The 23835-nt window shown below is 44.4% G+C and overlaps 1 long non-coding RNA gene across 1 annotated transcript; it reads left to right on the forward strand.

Moving 5' to 3' along the window:
• Positions 1 to 1919: 1919 nt before the first annotated feature.
• LOC146183168 (uncharacterized) lies at positions 1920 to 9838 on the forward strand. The gene is made up of 3 exons (XR_014708742.1): positions 1920 to 2479; positions 4353 to 4502; positions 9400 to 9838. It is a non-coding gene; the product is annotated as an uncharacterized LOC146183168 (long non-coding RNA).
• The last annotated feature ends 13997 nt before the right edge of the window (positions 9839 to 23835 follow it).

Here is a 23835-nt window from a genome sequence, read left to right on the forward strand (position 1 = left end):
GTCGCAGGCGCATATGCTTGTCGCACAATTATATCTAATTATAGCACGACCGTGCGACCACATTAGTATACCCCAGACCGGCTAGCACTCACGACCCAATATGCCTGTATTGGACGCCGATTACATCCCTGCATCTATACGTAACCTATAGTACAAATCCAGTTGTCAGTGAGAACGCGCATAAAAACGAAATCGTGTCGCCATAGCATGTTCATGTGACATTAAATTAGTGATTAGAAGGTAGCTTTTTCATTGCCGAGAAGGAAAACGATGCCTCAAGTTGAAGGAACAAATGACCATTTTCTCAGCGATGTTTTTGTTCTAGTGCTTTTGTATTATCCATAAGGAACTACACGCAGCATCGTCTGTTTACCTGGAGAAAGGACCGAATACGATGTGTGTACTTTCTAGACGCAATCACTGGAAAATGAAAAGCCGGAAGACTCGCGAGGTTACCATTTTAGTTTTGGGCATTCACGCGGTGGTAAAAAAAAATGACAGTTTTTCGTGCAGACTGCGAGCATGAAGGCCCCGGTACATTTATATGGCGCACAACATATATATCGCCAATAAACAAAAAAAAAATAGTTTTTTCCGCCTATTAGTTTAGAGTTTGACCATTCCAACCGCGCTAGGCGGTGGCAAAGGAATAAAAAAAAACTGTACAGGAATGAAAATAATGTGCGCTGTCGAGTCATTCGAAAAAACGAATGCAGCCTACAAACACTGTTTTAATGAGGCAGTTTTCCATGCCCTTTCCAATTCTTTCATTCTACTAAAATGATTTGGAATACGTTGCTTGCTCATTGAACGTTATCGTCTTTTTGTGCAATCCGCGTTAAGGTGAAGGTGATTGCGAAAAACGTCTGTGTATTGCCTGATGCCACAGCGCTTCAGCACCTCGACGCGCACAAAATTGATTCTGAATCATTCATTGCTGTGTCTGTCACCGTCGATTTGCGAAGTCGAGACAAAACATGAGCGACGAAATATTGTTACAGCTGGAGAATGATGAGGACGAAGTGGCGCTCTCGTTTGTGGAAGATCTTTAATCCTCTTTTGTAAATATATTTCTCCCTGTTACAAAATTATATGCCAAAATTTAAAAACCTTGAACAATTCACAAATTCCGTAGAATGTTCAGAACAGCGCGGTGCGCTATAATTGGACAAAGGCTTTATCGATGTGGCCATAATTACTTGCGCAACAAAATTATGCAAGGTGTTTTAATGGTTTTGAAAGCTGAGGTAGTGTAGAATAGGTGGAAAAAGTTTAAACAATGTGAAAACTGTTTTTGTTTTCCTAAAAATTTTCAATGTTCGCTGTTTTCTGTAAATTAGCGCGATCGTATCTCTGTATCCAAATGTCATAAAAATATGAGCTTTAGCTGTTTGCGGATAATTATGCTGAGAACATATTGTGGAATTATTGCTGCTCTACCATGAACCTTTTCTGAAATAAAGGCCTGCAAATTAGAAAATTTTCGTTTCCTGGGCCGATGTTTAGAATTTTTATAAAAACATCTACTCATACCCGAAAAGCGAACATTAACTGAATACAAATAAAAACATGTATAGATTTAGTCGGATAATTTTCAGCTAGCTAACTTGAGCATAATTTGTATAATCTATAACCAAATTTGGCCAGAATAGAAGAGAAGCTCGGAACTCCGCCTCTTTGACATTATTAATCAGTCATCACGCAACAGTATATAATATTTTGAAGTAGATATAAAAGGTCGAACGACCATCCTTTGTTCGATCATAGGTGGCGAAAGGGAGGGGACGCGCGCATTTGTCGATGCACCAGCTGTATGGATTTACGCAAGAATGTGGATGGTAGATGGGGAGGCTTTCTATTTTTTTAGAAAATATTTGTCCGTGGTTGGCTTGAAGAAACAATGCGTTTGCGAACACACAGAACAAAACTATTTATTAGAACTCGACTCGAGCGGTGCGCGCTGGCGGCCGCTCATCGGCACGGTCCGAAGTCACGGCTGGCCGGTGCAAGCAGAAGAGGGCTGGGTAAAGGACGAATGGAATGTTGAGAGGGTCGTTGGTCTTTCGTTCCCACGCGCAGCCCTTGCGAACACAACACCGCGGCGGGAATCACGCGCTGGTTGAGCGGGTCGTTGTTCCCCCTCGCCTACGCGTCTACGTGCAAAACACAACAGACAGCATCCCCAGCTGCGCTGCTGTGCGGCCTCCTCCCGAAGCGTTCATTTCAGAGCTTGTTGGAGACGCTACAAGACTTGTGACAGCTTCTTAAACCTTTCTTTAATTTCTTCCCTCATTAATTTTGTTTTTCATTGTGCTGTGCATAATTTTCTCTTGCGCCTATACATGTGCATGTGCTCCGGTTGGTGCTTGCTACATATCAGTGAATAGCTGAGCTGTGAAATGTCGCCGGAGTACGGATTACAGCAACGGCGGGATACCATCGGCATTATCAGACTCAGTGAACGCCGTCATCTTAGACCGTGAGTATATATCTTTGCAGCATGCCATTGCTTCATAATTGGTTCTATATAATCTCCTACCAGTCCCAAATGTTCTCTTTCCTTATTCTCCTCGAAACAACTGCGCGAAGCATGACTTCAAGAACTAAGCGAATTTTCGTCCGGGTTACATGCAAGCAAGTGCGTGGACTTATTTGCTGGCTGCGATATGAATAGCATTTGCGCCGAAAATAGAGGAGCCGTGCGTAACAGGTGTGTATGCCACCAACACGTGACAGAACACTGCAGGCAGCCATTTGCGCAGTTTTTTGACTGTGCAGCGCGCCGCAATCAATTAGTAACCAGATACTATGCGCCCGGCTTTGTACATATATTTTGGACAGCCTCTCTTCTGCGCGCAGGAAGCCATGTTCACACAGTTTTTGGATTTTGTTAAGAGTTAAGGGCAGTTTTTTGTTTTCAGATGTACAAACGAAGTTTTGAAAACTGTTCGTGCCGTCTGTGCAAGCGAATTTTACAGTGGGGCAGACATGTGCGTGATGCCGCTTGATGACTAGGCTATAATTAAGTCATAATGAACCTCCACTTTTATAATGGTTAATATCATATTGAGGAATTGAAAGCCGTGAACAGCGCAAGTGAGCCCCTTTTCAAAATTTTCTTAATCGACGCCCCCCTTCTGAGCACGTGCCTTCAGGTGAGGGCGTTATCAGAAAGCGGCGACAATAGGAGAGCGATTTCGCAGACGCCCTTCGAGGGCGGGGGAAAATAACAATACAAGCAAAAAGGCACATCAGCCGTGTGTGCACTGCGTCCCTGTCACTGCAAAGTAAACAACGTGCACGCGGGACACAATGTACAAAACATTGACGGCCGGTATGAGGCAACCATATCGTCCGAAATATATTGCTCGCGAAGCGCTCGATGACGGCGCGCACTTTCAGGCGAAATGGGACAGGAAGTCAGGTCCGCCTGTTCGGCAATTACAGCTCTTTGTACCTCACGTGCCGTACCGTATGCATGAAGTGCACGCCATAGCCATCGTGCAAGAATGTTGAAACCGAAGCAGCGATCCACGTATTCTAATTCTATAGGAAATCATTTGGGAGTAGAAAAGAGCAACTTAATATGATGTGCATGGTTCTTTAATGAACGATATGTACAAATGGACGGTTGAATAGTTACAGTAATGGAGTGTTCCGCTAGAATTGTTTACGGCCGTGACCGCAATAAACATTACTCATATTGCTCTTAGCTTTAAGCTCTAGCATTGATAAGCCTATCTAAAGAACCGACTGGCAGTGACAGGTTGTTTACAGCTGTTGATCAAAAGGTAGGCCATCATGATATTATTGCAGGCATATTTGCTTCTTTTTGTACCTCTGTTTACTAAAACTTAATTTTGTTCCCCATTCCTAGGGACGCTGCACCTCTTACAACACTCACTGTTCAGTCGCTTTTATTCAAGTATACAAAAAGGAGGAAATGCGCATGCACTCATAGGATAGCCTGTCTTTCCGTTAACAGCTGCAAATAACACGCCACTGCTCCTCGGTACCTTGGAGGAAGTTTTCAATGGGGTTACCTGAGATGCCTAGCAATTGCTGTAATATTTATACCAATCACTGCAGTGAAACAGAAAGGTAACACTGCATCACTTTAACTGCTGCATGCACCTATAAACGAGCCTTAATTTATTGCCTATTCTTATAGACGCAGGACCTCTTACTATAGGCTTTGTTCAGTAAGCAACCGTCTTTCATTGCTTCAATTTCTATCTCTCCACCACTTTCTTGTTGGTCTGGGTGTGATCATTTGATTTCATTGTTCAAATCATATTGTTTTATCATGTGTGAATGATTTAGCCTGCACATACATGCTTTCATTTTTTTAGATGCGCATCGGGAGCGTTTTTTACGTAGAAGTGGATCGATTGAGTTATATCACTGGTGCGAAAACCGACAACCCCCAGAAGATATGTGTCCTGTGGTTGGAAGGGCAATAAAGAAGAAGAAAATCAGCGGAAAAGCCTGCCTAAAAAAAGGTAGCACTGCATCACTGTAACTGCTGCATGCACCTTTAAATATGCCTTATTTTTATTGCCTATTCTTATAGACGGTGGACCTCTTGCTATTGGCTTTTTGCAGAAAGCAACCGCCTTTCATTGCTTCAATTCCTATCTCTCCACCACTTTTTTGTTGCTTGGAGTGTGATCCTTTGATTTTATTGTTCAAATCATATTATTAAATCGCCGGTGAATGATTTCACCTACACATACATGCTTTCATTTTTTTTAGGTGCGCATCGAGAGTGTTTTCTACGTATAGATGGATGGTTTAAGTTGTATCACTGGTGCGAAAACCAACAGTTCGGTATACCCCCAGAAGATTTGTGTCTTGTGGGTGGCAGGGGTATAAAGAAGCGGATAATCAGTGGAAAAGCCTGCCTAAAAACTTACAAAGATGGTGCAAAAGCGAAATTCTGATCAGGGTTAGAGTCTGATTACTTCTGTTATCCCATTTCACTTGCTAGGTGATGTGACATATATGAAGCACCTTAGTATAATTTGTGGTATACTCACTGAAAATTGTGTAGACATTAACTTTTTTCTCGTTCAATTATTTTGAGTGACGCACGAATTAGAATAAAACGAAGTCATCCACACGTCTAATGCCCATAGACATTAGATGCGTGGATGAGCTCATTAATTGTGTTCCTATGTGAGCATGCAATAGTTTGTCGAATATATTATTATGTTAAAAGTTGATGTTTTTACTGTTAACCGGAGTAATACATATGCTCCATATCATAGCATTATTCGCCTGTAGTTTGTATCTGCTCTTTCCTAAATTGTATTCTACAAAGTATACGTGTGTCATCTCGTACGTCTATTTAACTAGCGAACAATTTGCAATCGAATCCCTTTTGTAATGTTTCAGCTACAAATAATGTATGACAGTTGTGACAATATAGGTACTTTAGGTATAACGTATAGCGCGAAAATGTTTAATATATGCGATGATATTTTTATTCACCGCATTGGCTAAACCAGCCTGTTGAAGAGACGAAATGAAAACAAATATGGATGTCTTCGGACAGGAACAGTAATCGTGGTGCCATGACCATTTATTTAATTAAATTCTCATATGTCGTGGGCTAATGTCTCGACACAAAGGAATGACCCTTAGGTTTGCCAGATGCGGCGTAGTATTCTCGAAAAAAAAAAACGCCTATCACTAAAGCTGGAAAACGCCGTTTTTGTCGTTTCAAAAAGTTGCACGTTTGGAGGCCGGCTGGTTGCGTAAAATTTTGTCATCCACTGTTTTTTACTCACCGCATTTGGGTAACGTTTACTTGTATAAGAAGTATTAAAAGTGTGTTTCATTGATGCAGTTGATTTAGTAAAAAATCGCAAACTTTGCTTCAAGAACAAAACGCGCTACAAAAATGTTAATGTTCAACCTTACATACTGGCGTGACGCATTGCGTTGTTTGCACTAAAATATTCTGTGTTTATTACGCAGGTCATATTGTTAATTTAAGGCAGAATTTGGAGCTCTAAGCTGCTATGTGTGTTCTCTGTAACGCCACCAAAAGTTATGCTGGAAAGCGATTTGCTTAAGATTGTAATTATAAAAACTACACATTGAAAAATCATCTTCAAAAATATAGTATTGTTAGTGGTGGTCAAAGCTGACAAATGGAATAATATATTAATAACCTAGATTGAATACTATTGCACCTAGCAATAAAAAGAATGCAGGAAAGAGAAAAAGTTCAGCCTTCACTTGCGTTCTGCCATGAAATTGACAGAAATAGTGAATTAATACCATTTTAAGCTATATTAAGTATTTGTCCCAGAAGCAGAAAAACGGTGTTAAGCGCTGACAATGTTTTAAATTTTACTTAAGGTAAAATGTTACTAAATTAAGCAAATACTAAATTGAAGTTTTGATGCCTATTCCATAAGGGGGAGCGATATAAGCACATCTATAGAACAAAAACAAGCATTTTTATATTTCTAATATTACATTTTGCAGAATTCAATATATTTAGTGACTCAAATTAACAAAGTACTTTGCATTGTTTCCACAGATTTTGATAAAAATTGATGTTGCGGCCGTTTCTTCAATTCTAATCAGTTTTCCTTATTTTACCATTTTCTTACTTTTGTCCAATTTCAAAATAATATGCAGATACACACACAAATCTAGAGCTTCAAATTTTTTCAGAAATAATGAATGGAACCTAGATAATGTAGAAAAATAGTTTCTGTGCCAAGATATTAATGGATCTTGCAAGAATGCAGGCTGAGTTTGGCCATTTTCAGCACAAGCACTTGGTTTAATATTTAATGTTATATTTTTAAACAGTATAACGCAACACTTTTTAGTCCGTGATATTTTTGAGGTACTGAAGATTTTTGAGACGGATTTGAATGAAAATCGAAGATGATCTTTTTTTAATTGCAGCAAATTTGCCCTTTACTGCTGTTTTCGAATTCTGAGCAATTTTGATGCGTTGTGGAGAACACACCTAGTGGTCTGGAGCTCCAGATACTGCCTGGAATTAAAAACATGCGTCAGGAAGTGAAAACATATTTAGTGCAACCAACCTAATGCATCATATGCCAGTACATAAGGTTAAAAATGAATATTTTTGCAGCGTATCGCTCCTGAAGAAAAGTTTGCGATTTTTTAATAACACAACTGCAAAAACAAAATAGGTTTCTAATAGTGTTTGTAAATATAAAACATGCATATATTTAGTGAGTAAAAAAGAGCAGATGACAAAATCATGGTATCCAAACTTGCAACATTTTGAAATGGCAAAAACAGCGTTTTCTACCTTTAGAGATGTACCATACAATTGTTTTTTTTTTTTTCGAGGAAACTACGCGTATCTTGAAAAACTAAGGTTAATTCTTTTGTGTCTAGATACTTGCCCACCACATATAAGAATTTCATTGGAAACGAAAGATGGACCTCGATTATGTTTCTTATCTAAGGCACCCATAATACGCTGTGAGAAAGCCAATATCAAGGGCATTTTTTTAATATGCCATATTTCGAACGGTTGTGCCATCTAAGAAAATTAGAAAGCTAGGCACACCTTAGGTGTAGCCAGCCCTCACTTTCTGTTACAGCTGCATTTGCTAAGCTGAATTAATGCGTTGATTACTTTATTTTAGCCACGAATATAGCGCTATTACGTGTCAATTTTAAAGAAAGGCCGCAGTGACGCGATTCCTGTAGAATTTGTAAGTGAAATCTGTAAACCTTACAAATCTACCCATATATATGATCTCTTGCAGGTTTTACTCAAGCTACATTACACCTGCTGCGCCCCATAGCTTGAGCCAAGGGTTATAAATAAACCATTAGAAACAGACGATGGAAACCGGTGGTGCATTGCTGGCAGCCACTTAGGACAGCGCAGAAAATTTTTATTTTTTTACGTGGGGAAGTGAGGTTATTCGCTTCAAGTACTAAATATTCACTTTAGACAATAAATAGGACTTACAGAGTCGGTGAGCACGTTCGGAAACCCCTGTTTCAATATTTGCGGTTAGAAACCTCATGTGTACCTTTTTTTCCAGCTGTAGATAAATTCCGGGTTATGTAGATACCGAAACCGTTACCAGCCCATTCGCGCACCTCAACTGTGCTGCTCACAACATGATTTTGAGCGGACAAAACAACCTGCCGCTAAGATTGCTAGCCCCATGCATGAGTAAGGGTGATATGCTGGCGATGGTTGCTTCGCGTCGGCCCTTTGGCGCACATGAAGGCTCGAGTTACAATGAGCGCGCCGAACTTTGCAATGCGGCTAATGACTACAAAGCGGTAAGGATATAAATGAGTTTAACAGTATTTTTCAGCTGTAAAATACAAATACAGTCTTGTTGGACGATGTGCTGGCGCGGACGAAGAAACCATAGGCAACTTGTAGTTCTAACGCTACACAGGGCTGTCGAGCCAAGCCAAGTCCTCAATTGTATTGTCCGGGAATCAGATTTCTGTATTTTCGTGGTTTTCTATTGTATCTGGCGTTCAAAATGCAGACGTGAGGGTTCTTTATCACAAATATTCAAACGTGTATTGTGCCGGTACTCTTCAAAGTAGCAACACCATTTATTGTGTAAGGCATTAATCTGGAATTTAGGTAAATAATGTCAATAAGGATTCCAAACAAAACCTTTTCTGTGGCGCTCAAGGTAGCTTCCAGCAATATATATCTGGTTTCCTTTGCCTGCCGTTGCTTTGGGACGTTAAAAACCCTACAAACCAAACCAAACCTTTGCCTGCCTCCGAAATGTTTTTTTTATCCCTTGGATCAAATTTGCTTGGACAAGCAGTATATGTGTAAAAATGATGCACCTGTGAGCTACCCGTTTAAGTGAGCTCCCATTTAAGTGAACTACCCACAAAACCAGTCAAAAGCGTATATCAGCTAACCAGCGGCCAGTGCAGCAGTCGTGGGCTTAGATCGCTTGTGTATATTATATCTAGCCATTTAAAAAAAAAATGAAAATGGTCGCCGAACATTCTCTTGGTAACGATTATTAGTATAAACTGTTTGCACATCGCAGAAAGCGTAGGAGCGGCAAAAAACTAGCGCGCCAGTCATATGCGGAGACAGCCGATAATCAAGCACTAATTCCTAGTGTGGGATGAAACACTGGCTGTCTCAGCCGTATTGCTGTGGAGGCGATCAAAATGCAACAGGGCACATGCTATGCAATGTATGTGCGTCTTTCATCCTAATAAACCTAAGGCAGCTGAAACTAGTCTGGAACTCATCAGTATAGTGTTTCTCATTGACCATAAATTTCGGTACATGAATCCTAGAATTTTCTACATCTTCCTAAAATAATGCGCGCGATTTTATATGCCTCGTAATAGTGTTGTAAATTTTGTTTCCTCATTGTTTTTGTGCAGGTGCCATTTGCGAAAAAGTTGGGGTGGACGATTTGGAGGCACACGCATTTATTCGCAGGTGGCTGCCTGGTTCCTGTGACAGGGGGGGTGGAAGAAAAAGGCGTTATGCTGAAACCTCTCCTGGCGAACCAGGCATGCCACCTGTGAATGGAATTGCAGGGTCAGCCTCCTCACTACGCCTATGAATGTGCCCTCCAGCTCCCTGGCCCCTTCCACTTCCCGAGAGCCCGCCCTGCCCTGACCAACCCTGCCACTGCCCCGCTAACTGCTGCTGTGTGTGCCCTCAGCGCTGGCTAGTAACAACTGCCGTCTATAGTAACAATTGCAATAAATATTATCTTTTTGTGAACCATGCCCTTGTTTTGTGAATATCTACTGGTTGCTCATGAGCAACAATTTGAATTTATATGGCCACTCCTATTTGAAAGGCCAACATTGTCCCAGCAAGTTCGATGTGCTGTCACGAACATGGCTAGAATGAAAAAGGCTGCATTTTATGGCCTGCACAGGCAGTGCCACAAAATGTGTAATCTTGACATCATCAATGGCACATGAATGGAGTAGCCGGTGTACTCAAACCATTGGATTAATATTGGTATCGACAATATGCGGCATGAATGGAGTAGCCAGTGCACCTGCAATGGCTAACCATTGGTATGATATTGGCATTGACAATGGGCCATCAATGGAATAGCTGGTATTAAACAAATATTGGTAATGCAATGATGGTATAATGCTGGACAGTATTGGCAAGAATCATGGTGCATGAATGGAAAGTCTAATATTGTGCCTACATTGGTGGCTCCAGCTTGGTTGAACACTGGACCAATCTTGGAACGAAAGATGGTCCAAGAATGGAGAATGTAGTAAAATGCCCAAATGCCAATATCAGTCCAATATTGATGCCATTCTTTTCCAGTGATGAACCATTGTTGGACCAATGCTGGTGTGCTGCTTGGGAATATCTCCCCTCGAAGTCCAGACGCGCACAACTTACATGTAGTAGTTATACCATTTGTTTTTCAAAAACCCTGCATAGCTAAAAACAAAAACGCAGCTTGTAGGGGTATCATCTCAGTAGCTGTCGAAATTGTCATTTTCAATCCTCTCCAGTGGCTGAGGTGCATCCCCTCATCCCTGTTATTTGTCATCTGTCGATGCAAGTGATCGAGTGGAAAATGGCACGGTTTTCACGTATTGGACCTAGTAAGACGTGCTTTTGCTGCGCTTATGCGCAGAGATGGAAGTTGTAGACAGGACAATTAATCCACAGCGCAAGTGTTGTAGCTTTCTCGCGTGGCCATCGGCTGTGGTATTATGCACGGCGTTCCGTACTCGCTTAGCATGAGGAATTCTTGGCTAAGGTTCCGTTCAACACAAACAATTGTTTGTTCGCGTTTGGCATATTCAAGCCACGACGTTCTTGGTTGGGTTTTGCCATGTGATCTAGTGCTTTCACACTAAAAGTTTTCGCGAATTAGTGTGGTTGCACCAGTGACACCGTAAGAAGGAACTGTTCGAATTGCAAGCGAGAGGACATGTCAGCTGTGACGTCACAATCTGACAGACCAATCAGGAGTCAGACATAACGACGACTGACAAGATTCCTGCTCGATCCTGGTGTCGGTATGAGTACTGTGACTGAAACTGCTTTAAATAACTGCCAGTGCTCTTTTGAGGAGTGCCGTCCATTCAGGAAATGACCAGTTTTAATCACATATTCCACCGGCGCGATTTGTTCTTCGATCCCCTTGAAAACGCCAGGCACCAACTCGCCCCTCAGGTTGTTATTCCGAAGTACCTTTCTTGTACAGTGGGCCCTTTTATGTGTTCAAGTCCTTCCTATGGTCAAGTGCATGGGGTCGTCGCTCAAATTGCTGCATCGACCTGCCGTGCATCGTATTTTGTCTCCGCAGGGAACTTGTTCCCTCTGAATTGAACGCCTTTTAGCTGTGGTTAGGCCTTCCAATGGACACGTCAAACGGCTCTGCCGCATTCTCAAATCTGAACTGTGGAGGCAAGTCCGATTATTTTATTATTGGTTGAGTGTTTTTTGTTTCAACCTTAACCCAGACTGGCTCGCTGAAAACAACTGGATGCTCTAAGACCTCTCACAGCGCAATCAACAGAGTTTTTGTGGCAACATTACCTTACTGTTCTGCTGCAGAAGCCTGAAAGAAAGACGGTGAAGCCTAGGAGCTTAGTCGTCCTTGGGAATGCCGCAGTTCCTGAAGAAGTTGCCTCTACCCTAATGAAACGGCCGAGGTACAGTGTTCCTACTGGAACCCCACCCTTCGAGCTCCTCTTCCTGAACAGGAAGTTGTCAGATAAAGCCGGTGAGGACAGGAAAGGGAGCTTTTATTTTGGATTGTGTCGACGGAATGTTGAGGACACCGCGGAAAAAATACCTTTACCCAAATGAGCGCACGCAACACGTCGTGTAGTTCTTCAAAGATAATGACCTAAGACTCCTTCCAGCGGACAAAGAAGGCGGTTTAGCGGTGATTCTGGCTGGTCTATTGAAAGAAAAGGTCACGCAGGCCATATTGAAGAACTTTGTTCAGGTGAAGAAGAGTGCCGGTCGAGTGAAAACGGAAGCCATCTCGTTGTGCAATGAGCTGACGCTCCTAAGGCTGGCCAAGGGAATAAGTGATTGTAAGAAAGAATCTTTTGATTTGTTCTTTACTGTAAAAACCCATAAGTCAGCTATTGTTTTCAAATCCATTGCAAGTGAGCGGGGCTCTTGACACGAAAAGATGGGCAAGTTTTTCTCTGAAGCGTTTAAAATGACTTAAAGTGGCCAATCCCTTCGCCACCAAGATTTCTGCAGAGGTGACAGCCTTTTTAAAAGAGCTGCCTGCTATTGAATACCTGTTTTCTGCATATGTTGAAGATTTAATCTACTCAGTTCCGCCCAGTGACTTTTTCAAATCTGTACGGTTGTGTATTGAATCCAATGGAAGCTTTGTTTTTCAGAACTCAGCAGGACTAAGTGTGGGAAATGTTTTATCGCTACTTGAATTCTACCTCAGGTCTATGCTTGATTCCTTTGAGACAAATGCACTTGCAGAAAAGAGGCATTTGCATCCGTTCTTGTGCTGCCACTGCCTTTTGTAATATATTTTTATCATCTATTGACCGTGCTTTAGCTCCTTCTATTGACAGTGACCCAGTCCTGCAAATTTTTAGATTCGTGGATGACTTCCTGGTGATTCTAAAAAGTACTAACCCCGCATTGACGATTCCCAACACAGTGAAAAGAATCTTATCCGTTTTCAGACAAGTAAAAGGGCTGACTTTTACTCATGAACTAATAGACAACAGCTTGCAGGTTTTAAATAACATTATCAAGCTTTTTGAAGGGTCAGAATGTTGAATGTATTGCCTCCGAACAAAAAAGGAACTACTTCCATACGGACCAGCTCATTCCGAGACACTTAAATGGGCGATCCGTTAACTTTGCCTCAAGTCCGCATTACTTAAGTCTTCTGCTCTCATAGCTGAGGCTAGCCTCAGCAATCAGATCGAGTCTTGAAATGGCTGGCTTGCCGTGTTCTGTTGTTTGCAGCACAGCGGAGAGCCTCTTTCAAAAAATGATAGGAAAGAAGAAAAAAATCCTAAGCTAAGCAGGGATCATGGCGACCACAAAAGGTCCTCTATATTCACCGAATGGCACACTACTTGAAAAATGTGTCTGCCGGTATGACGTACCTGTTGTTTTCCAAACCTGAGCGGATTATGCTCGCGGATCGGCAGGAGAAGAATGCCCTGCGCGAAAAGAGGGGCAAGCATTTTTCATCCTGTGCCGTCGGAATGGTGTACGAAATCCCTCTGTCGTGTGGAGGGGTCTTTAATTTATTTAATCAGAATCTGTTAGGCTATTTGCAGGCATTAAATGTTTCTGGTCTGTTATGCATTAATAAATGGAAACGGGAGCAAGAGAAATCGTTAGAAAACGGAGATGGGTCGAACTTGCCTACCCATTCTAAATTGTAAAGATTGCAAGTGCCAGGCAATGCTTAATTGAATATTCATTCTGTTCAGGAGTCGCGATCAGGTCGCATGTGAAATTCTTGGAGCTTTCATGATTAAAATGAAGGGAAGCACTTGTGTTAGCGACTCTTCTGTATCCCTCCGTAGAAATGTAGTTGCCTTTCTTGATAGTTTTTTGGGCATTATGTTCTGTGCGTTATGAGCTCTGCGTTTCTAGCGGCCGTCAGTTGTTTCTTTTGGTGGGTTGTTAATTTTGTTATTGATTTTATCAATTTCATTTTTGTTGTGTTTTTTTTTCTTACTGCTTTGCTGCATTTCTTTGACTCTGCTTTTGCTACGATTGTTTTAGCTTTTCTTTTTATTTTTATTGTTGATTTTAGTTTTCGGACTGCTTTTGCTTCTCTGTTTGACTGCTTTTGCTACGAATGTTTGACGCTGCTTTTGCTAAGAGATGGGCATCTTTTTTTTTTTAATTCGTTTAATCAGAATTGTTAGGTTATTTGCAGGGATTAAAGGTTTCTGGTCTGTTATGTATTTGCCGCTTGTTTTCCACTTGATGGTTCGGAGCGACAATTTCGATGAGTCTCATGCTTGAATTGAATATATATATAGGCAACTTTGCTGGTTAATAACTGTTGGTAGTGTGCGCATGTGGTGTCTCTTTCTTGTTTGCTTCCTTGTTGCGCCGCCGTTCCTTTCTCCTTGAAAAAAATCGAAAATTCGGGAGAGGGTATATTTGAAACTCAGTCTCTAAATGCAAGACGAGGCAGCTTTCCTCTGTGCGAGTGCATTCACTTTGCTACTCGCTCACTAATCTATTACATTTGCCTCTATTAGTTCGCGGGTACGCGTTAGCTCAGAGTCGTAATCTACCACCAAAATATGCGACTGACAATATGGCAGACAAAAAGCCTCGGTTTAGTAAGCACTATTTTACTGCGCAAATATTCCCTTCGGCGTAACAGATCTAAATATATAGACGCAGGCCTGAGGCACCTATAAACGCATATAACTCTCCAGTGTCTAATTAGAGACAAAAGATGGCTACATAGTATTAAATACCAACTGAACAAGGGTTGAGGATGTGCCTCAGTTTGCAAGCCGAGCTAACTTTTCGAGAAGGGATTCGTATTTGGCAGGACAGCGTGAATATCACTAGCGGAGGTTTAGACACGCTTTTGCTAAAAAATAAGAAAAGCCAAGATGGGAGAGGAAGAAAGAGGCTAAGAGTGAAAATGTTTCCTTCCATATGAATTTCTGAGTTCGCAGCCGCTGATCCTGCGTCCTGAAAAAAAAAACTTGCAGTTCAAAGAATGAAGAAAAAACTGCACGTCAGGGTGGATGGCAGCCAGCACTTGAACCAGGTTCGATGTTGGCACGCCTTTCTTGAAAGGAGACAGGCATTCCAGTGGTTGGTTACTGGTATTGGGGATTTAGCCGAGACTATGAAGACGCCGTAGTGGAGGGCTAGAGAAATTTCGACCACCTGGTTTTTCTTGACGTGCACTTACATCGCACAGCAGATGGGGATCTTGCTTTTCGCCTCCATCCAAAGGGCGCAGTAGTCAGGCGACCTAACTACTGCACCACCACGGCGGAGACCCATTCAAAAATGCCCTGATAAAGAATACAGCTCCAGGGCAATAGTTTCAAGAGGCATCCTTGCCACGAGGAAGCGAGAAAGACAAAGAAACGGAATAACAAATACAGTGAGGCACACAAGCCACGACTGATAGTATCTGAAGAAAAGGATTTAAGGGGTAACCAAAGTAAGAATTGATAAAAAGGAAACATGTTTGGAAGAACGCATGGAGGCTATACTATTGCAGAGGGAGGGACAGAGGATACACGAGCTGCCAATTAACTGTAAAATAAAGCTATATGCGATTGTTTTCATGGCTAATTATCCAGGAGGCCGAATGCATTTTAGGGATTTTAATGCTCCTTCGAGTTACTTTCTTCTATTGGTTCCAATTTTGTAAATTTATGAATTAGATATGCCTGTCTTGCAGATTAAAATTCTGACTGTAAAATCAATGATTTATTTCATCAAACTTATGCTTTTTCTGATTGAAAAGTTGGAAAACTGCTTTTTGGAGTTTTTTACATGCCTCTGCCCGTGTCTCTCTAAGCAGTTCGAACGTGCCAACTTGGCCTATAGGAGCACCCTGTCAAACGCGGAATCCAAGAGGGACTTTCACAAATTTCTTCGCCTTTCTTTAAAGCTACATTAGGCTATGTTCAAATACAGTCCGTAACTGCCTTCACTGCGCTGTGTTCCCTTATTGTTTCACCATATAGCCTTCAGTCGTACCGGCTGGTTAGCGACAGAAATTCAGCATGAAGGACAAAAACAGTCATATGACATAGAAAGGTAAACACTGCTGAACTGTAACAGACTCTTCCGACTGTTGATGCAAAACAAGTAGTGCTGTTCAAAATCCCAAGCATGACGATAAATACTGCATCTTATGGGGCAGTAATGAAGCTCTATTGACTTAAAACGCCCTCTGCGTACTTTTGCGTTGGTGTGCGGGTACCATGGCCACTGCGTAATGTTTTCGTAATATTCAGTAATGTTCTCTACGCGCTCCCGTAACTCAGTGGCGGCTACGGAGGGCAATGACAGCGCCGCTACATATGCTCGTTGTAAAGTAATGAGTTAGCCCAAGCTTCTTCGTTGTATAGGCATATTCATTGTACTGATCTTTATTGTAGAGGCGTTCAAAGTACATATGAAAGATAGGGATGGGACCGGGACCTAACAGTTATTCGTTATACAGGTCATTTCTCTGTAGAGGCATTCTACTGTATACAGCAGACACTGGCTAGCCGCAGAGTGGGGGGCTCATATGTGCAAGCGACCTCCATGCATGCATGGAAGCACACTCAGCTGGATTATTTGGGAGCGTTCCTTAGCCACTTGGAATCGAAGGGTTCGTCAAGCTTTCCGTGAGCATAACCACTGTAGTGGAAAACTATGCTCGCGCTCTAAGGGCACCATATTGGGCCGCTGCCCAACTCGCTTACCTGCAGCGACACATAAACATGAGCAGCATTCGCTCTAGTCGACACGGAACAAAACAGAACAAAAACAACGGAAACATGATGTGTCCACTCGCCCCTGTGGTAGCAAACACCAGAGTTGTCCTCACTGTCCTTCATTACAACGACTGCATTCTAAGTTTGATCACTACAGCAACCCGGATTGGGTGACGCAGCAGAAGCGATCGCGGATCTTAGCTGCAGCTGTAAGTACAGGTGCAATAGCGCCGTTTGTGACCGTGGTGCAGGTATTTAGAAATTCGAAGTCAAAAAGTTATGGTGGACATTAAGCTCTGACTTTAATAGCATGCATAAAGCCATAGCGTAGGCTACCTGCTCAAACATCAAGCCCCGCCTTAATCAAGCCGCGTAAACGTACCTGCTTTGCCTAATTGTTGCACTGAAAATTTAGAGAGGCATTTGGATCAGAAAAGTGCGGAGAGGCGAAAGCCTTTATAGTGCGTTAAAAGCGCATGAATCAGATTCGACGCTCACATTTGTAGGCCTTCTTAGTTGGTACAGAGGAAAGGAAAGGCGTGGTACCTCACAGCTCCTGTAGATACCTGCACCACGTCCTAAAGGATGGGAGAGCCCGGCATGGCCAAGTCTTGATGACTGACAGCTACTAGTGTGACAGGTTTTGCCAATGGACCGACAATGATGACCCGTAAAGGATTTTACCTTAATACAAAGGTTCTGGCAGGCTGATTCTGATATCACCCCCATCTGAAAGAAGATGCCCGAGTTGGCAACTTCTGCCGAAGCTAACGTCAAGGAAGCCTAGGACAAGTCAGTGAGCAGACATGTCAGCTGCCAGCTATACTGCCTTGCAGCACCGCGTCCTCTTAATTTCGAAGCATTGTTCAGAGCGCAATTTAAAGCCAAGTCTCCCTAGTCTCTGTGCACAGGAATAGGACCTTTGAGTGACCTTGCCAGATACTGTGCTTTTTTCTTACAAATCAATTTACAATTGACGCGAAAGCTTCACTACGCAGGTGGAACCGGTCTTCGCGTAACACTAATTTTTGCCTCCAAGTTACCCGGAACTTAGAGATAGGCACTGTGGCACAGTAGATGCCCGACTGTTGTGCTGGAGTACCCGGGTTCGATACCGACCGCCGGTGACTGCGTTTATATGGAAGCGAAACGAACAGGCGTCTGTGTGCTGTGGGATGTCAGTTGTAAAAGATACCCCAGGTGGTCGAAATTACTCTAGAGCCCTCCTCTGTGGCGCCTCTTTCCCTCTTTCTACTTTCGCTTCTACCTTCCTTCCTTCCTTCCATTACGGCACAGTTCAAGAATTCCCGCAAAAAAAGTATGATCGATACCGCGCTTTTCCCGTCCTGTGGATAAATTATATATAACACGGAGGCAGCGCTGTGTTGTTCAATTTTATCGCACGTTAAAGGCCGCCAGGTAACCAGAATGGCTCTGCAGCCCTTCACTGCATGACCTCTTTCAATCTTTCTGCTTTCACTTCCACGTTCATCTCTTCCCTCACGATGTCTGCCGCGAGACGTGTGTCAGATACTGCACTTTCAAGGCAAAATTCTTGAATGGTTGTTGACTCGCCAGTGTGTCTGCACGGGCGTGCTTGCGGGAGAAGTATCCCACTTCGCGAGATTGCGCGGGATACCGCGAGATTATGACGTCACTACCTGGTGACGTCATTGAACAAGACCGGATGTGACGTCTTCATTACTTCGCAACCGGTCATGACATCACGCCTGGCCATGACCGATGACAGCGCCAGGTGATTCACATTTGCAATGCTGGTCCCGCCGGGCGTCGTCCGCGTGGCCGTGCCGCGTCTTTCATTTGGCGCTTCCTTGAACGCCGCAGTGCTCGGCATACAGAAGCAGGTGCAGTAAAGCAGGAATCACCGACTCCGTGCTCGAAATATGTCAGTGGTATGAGGAAGCTAAATACTGTCGCATTGCTCCTCGCTTCGACCGCTTGTGCCAAATAAAGCTGTTTCGTCTTCGTGAAATCTGTCCACACTCCTTGAGCCATATCCCAACCTTTAAACATGACCAAGATCGCTCGCAGATAATGGAAGGCTATGAGCTCCGTTGGATTCACCCCTCAGCCTGCGGACGCTACTAAAGCATTCATGTAAGCTGTCGTTCGCCAGAAATTTCCATATGTGGGCCTCAATGCAAATGTCAGCCTCAACGCTGGTCAGCAGTCTGTACAGCCCTCTTTCCAACCCACCATACCGGTAGTAGCTGCCGCTGCTCCTACTGCGCCCTTCCCGACGCAATATCGCTACCGTTACCGCGACCCCGAACATGGCGAACCTCGAACGGCCGACCAAATCTGTTACAACTGCTCATCTGTCTGCCACATTTCTCGTCATTGCCGCAGCCGTCGGGTGCTGCCACCACAACCTTGCTACTATACTGATCGCAGCGCCGATTATGGACCACACCCAAACTCTCTCCGTAATGCGGCCTCTCATGACTTTAGCTCGCTAGCTACGCGCATGTTCAACCGCTCACCGTCTCCCCATACCTGACTGCCCCACTCAACCCAACATCGCCGTTAATCATCCCCCCCTTCTCCGGCTCTCTTCCAGGAAACTAACTAATGCATCTCCAGAATGTAAAGCTGCATTGACGACCCAGCCTGAAAATCCTCTGGGCCATAACTAATCGGCGCAATCTTCGTGACATTGATGTGGACGGAGTACCTGTAACAGCTTTATTAAACACTGGCGCCCAAGTTTCTGTCCCGAGTTCATCGTTTCGTTGATGTCGGAAAAAAGGTTTGACTCCCGCAGCTTTCCGCCGTTCGTGTCGCTGATGGCAGTGCAGCTGCTGTCGTTGGGATGTGCACCGCTAACCACACTACTTCTGTGCTGTTCACCGTTATAGATCGCTGACTTCACCATGTGATTCTCGGCCTAGATTTTTGACCGCCTATGCTGCCTTATCGACTGCGCCACTGCCCTTCTATGCTTGAACCTTTCGCTTGCAGCGTCTCTCAAAAGCCCCGGCTCCGCGCTTATGAATTCGTTCCCCTGCCACCCGAAGCTCCCAGTTATGTTCCCATGTCTCCGATTTCCCCTGTTCTCAATGGCGCCTATCTTGCTTGTCCTATCATTGAGATTGTCCTTCAGCCCAATGTCATCCTTCCTCACCCCACCGTCACCGCCAACGGCACTTACCTTCCGATTCTCAGCTTCAGCGTCTCTGCCAAAGTCTTGCTCTAAGGCTTTGTACTCACCAATCTGCTTCCCCTCACCAAGTGCACAGTTTCTACTCTCCCACCTGAACTACAACATGATTATTGTGCACCCCCACTCTTGGCCAGTTCCCATTCCGACCACACTTCTGAAATTATTGCTCGGATCGACCACCAGACCACGCTTGCGCCCTCTCGTAACTTTTGGATTCCTACAAGGACATCTTCGATTTCATCAACTGTCCTCACTGTATAATTTCCGTTGTGACACATCGCATTAACACCAGCGATGCTAGTCCCATCCATTGCCGGCCGCACCGTTTATCTCTTTCTGAGCGCCAAATCATGCAACCTGAAGTCGACAAGATGCGGTCGAACAACATCATTGATCCTGCCAGCAGTGCATGGGCATCGCCTCTCGTCTTAGTGAAAAAAGAAAGACACCAATGGAAGATTCTGTGCTGATTACTGCCACCTGAAAGCGATCACCAAGAAAGACGCTTACCTTCTGCCTCTAGTAGACGACGTGCTGGACTGGCTGCATTGAGCATGTTATTTCTCTTCAATTTATCTGTGTTCAGGATACTGGCAAATCGCGGTGGACGAACCTGATCGGGAAAAAAACTGCCTTTGTTATCCCTGATGGCCTGTATCAATTCAAAATTAGGCCTTTTTGTCTCTGCAATGCTCTCGCAACTATCTAGCATATGATGGACTCTCTCCTGCATGGTTTTAAATAAAATACGTGCTTGTGCTACCTAGATGACAATGTGGTATTCTCCCCAACAAAACCCACCTCGCTCGCCTTTCTACGAATCCTTTTTGTCTTCTGCAATGCCGGTCTCCAGCTGAATAAAAAATGCAGCTTCGGACGACACCAGATAAAGGTAGTCGGCCACTTGGCGGACACTACAGGCGTCAAGCCTGATCCTGGTAAAAACCGTGCCATCTGCGATTTCCCAACTCCGCGCTCCACAACTGATGTGAGAAATTTCCTCGGCTTTCATTCTTATTTCCGAAGGTTCATCCAGAACTTCGCCGACATTGCCCGTCCGCTCACCGCTATCCTAAAGAAGCACGTGACTTTCTCTTGGGGTTTTGATGAAGCTCGCGCCTTTCAAGTTCTGCTTTCGACCGTCACCATTTCACCTGTTCTGGCTCATTTCAGCCCTTCGGCACCTAGAGAACTTCAAACCGACGGAAGTTGCCATGGCATTGGCGCTATTGCCCAGTTTCAGCATGGCGTCTCCCGTATAATTACCTATGCCAGCCGCCTGCTATCTCCATCTGAGCACAACTATTCAATTAACGAACGGGAATGCCTCGCACTTGTTGGGGCGTTGAATAAATTCCGCCCTTATTTGTTTAGGCTAACATTTCGTTCAGTGAGACCCCTATGCCCATGTTGGTTGTCGTCACTGAAGGACCCTACTAGGCGCTTAGGTCGCTGGTTCTTGCGCTTAGAGGAATACATATTTGATATCGCCTACAAGTCAGGCCATTTGCATCAAAACGCTTACTGTTTGCCTGCCATCCCGTCAATCCTCCTGAATTACTCGACTGTACTGCTGACGACTACGTGTTGTCCCTCACGGATCGGTGCCGAATAGAGCCTCGACCCTTCCCTACGGCCCGTTATCTACCAGCTGCGCACCGACGACTCCGATCCTTCCGTCAATATTTTCGCACAGTGTGACGACACATTGTTCAGATGCAACATGCGCCCAGATGGTGCAACCTTTTGCTCATTCTACATTCTCATCTCTGCTCTGCTGTTTTAGCCCAACTTTCTGACGCCCCTACAGCAGGCCTCCTGGAAGTGTAACGCACGTATTACAATCCGCGCCTCCGGTTTTTCTGGCCTGACCTTTATTGCTCTGTCTGCCGCTACGTTGCAGCTTCTGGCCTGTGTCAGCGTCGGGAGGAGCGGCAGCTTCAGCCCAGTCGTTACTTTCAACCAATAAAAGTTTCTATTGACTCCTTTGGCCTTTTCCGACATCGACTTCCGGGAACAGATGGATTTCAGTCAACACTGATTACACATTGTGGTACGCTATCACGCGAGCTATCCCGACCAGCTGTGCTTCCGACGTCGCTGATTTCCTTCATGACGTCATCCTGCTTCATGATTCTCGCCCTCAGCTACTTACGGATTGAGGCCCATGCTTCTCTTCTACAGCTGTTGATGACTTTCTCCGGTCATGCTCTACCCGTCACAAATTTACAACAGCCTATCATCCCCAAACGAATGCCCTTACTGAGTGTCTTAACCGGACAATTACGGGCATGCTGTCCATGTACGTTTCTTAAATTTTTTCAACGTCTATTTGCCGTTCGTCACATTTGCACAATTTCTTCCCATCTAGATACCACCGGCTTCTCATCCTTTTACGTCGACCTTAGGTGCAACCCTCTGCTCAATTTCGAAAGTTTGCTGCCTGCTGAAAATCGTCCGAGCAGTTATGATTCCGATGCCATAGCACGCTCTAACGTCGCCCGACACATTACTCTGGACCGACTCAGGGGTCAGGGCTTCTCTAACGGCCCAAACATATCGTTACGACAATCACCATCGCGATGTACGCTATCCGCCTGGCTCGCTCGTCCTTCTTTGGCTCCTGACCTACCGTGTGGGCCTGTGCGTGAAACTCATGCCCCGTTACGTGGGTCCCTACTGTGTCTTGGAGTACCTTAGTGGCATTGCCTAAAAGATCATACACCTGCCTCTCACGCCAGATTCCACTGCACCAGCTACACAAACTGTTCACGTCACCCATATTGCCACGATTCTCAAGAAGGTTTTGACTCCGTGGGCTGGCACACACGTTCGCACTGCGGGTGGTCATCTGGTTACTCCTCTAGGCATGTGCACGGCCAGGGTTCAAATTCAAGAGTCGACATTTGTGGTAAGCTGCCTCGTTCTGAAAAGCTGCTCACGTGACCTAATTCTGGGCGTAGATTTTCTTCGGGAATATGGCGCAATTATTGACCTCCGGGATTTTAAGGTCTCGTTTTCAACTGAGAAAGCAGTGGCCCTCAGCAGTACACAGCGACCACTCAATGTGCTTCGAGTTTATGCGGACAGTGTCACGCTGCCACCCCGAACCAGCACCTTCGTTAATGTCAAATGCAATGAACTTCACGATGGTGATGCAATAGCCGAAACTAACCTCTCGTTACTGTTGACGCAGGGAGTCTGTGTGGCTCGCAGTTTGATCCATCGTAACTGTGGCCAGTCCAAGGTACTTGTTACCAATTTTTCGCACGAGTATCGACACCTTTTTCGGAATACTTCCGTAGCTTTCGCGGAACGCATATCTGAAGTCTCCGAGTGCTTGTCCACAGAAACCGTGCCACCGCCCACATCCCTCGACAACCTCGATATTAGCTCAGAGCTATCGGTGAGCCAGCGTGAACAGCTGTTTTCATTGTTACTTGAATTCAGAGAGTGTTTTGCATCATCGTCAAAAGTGCATCAGACTCCCATTGCCAAGCACCAGATCGTGACGTTCGATGATGTCCGCCCAATTCACCAGCACCCCTACCGCGTCTCTTCGACCGAGCGCGAAGTTATTAGGTCACAAGTTAAACAAATGCTCGAAGATGATGTTATCCAGCCTTCAAATAGCCCATGGTCCTCCCCAGTCGTTCTAGTTAAAAAGAAAGACGGCACGTTACGTTTTTGCGTCGATTACCGCAAGCTGAACGCCGTAACCAAGAAGGATGTATACCCCTTGCCGCGGATTGACGACTCTCTCGACCGCCTTCGGCGTGCGAAGTACTTTTCGTCAATTGATCTAAAAAGTGGCTATTGGCAGATTGAGGTAGATGATCGAGATCGTGAAAAAACGGCCTTTGTCACACCCGACGGACTTTACAAATTTAAAGTTCTACCTTTCGGACTTTGTTCCGCGCCGGCCACATTTCAGCGGATGATGGACACTGTCCTCGCCGGGCTTAAATGGCAGTGTTGCCTAGTCTACCTAGATGACGTGGTGGTCTTCGCAGAATCGTTTTCACAACATCTTAAACGCCTGCGGTCAGTACTCGAAGCCTTTCGATCCGCTAACTTGACGCTTAAGCCACAGAAATGTCACTTTGGCTACCAAGAGCTTAAATTCCTCGGTCATGTCGTAAGCGCTGCCGGCGTGAAGCCCGACCCTGACAAGCTTACTGCTGTTGCGAAATTTCCGATTCCACGTGAAAAGAAAG

This window comes from Amblyomma maculatum, chromosome 7 (assembly GCF_055883805.1).
Source record: "Amblyomma maculatum isolate TAMU_Amacu chromosome 7, ASM5588380v1, whole genome shotgun sequence".
NCBI classification, from domain to species: Eukaryota; Metazoa; Arthropoda; class Arachnida; order Ixodida; family Ixodidae; genus Amblyomma; species Amblyomma maculatum.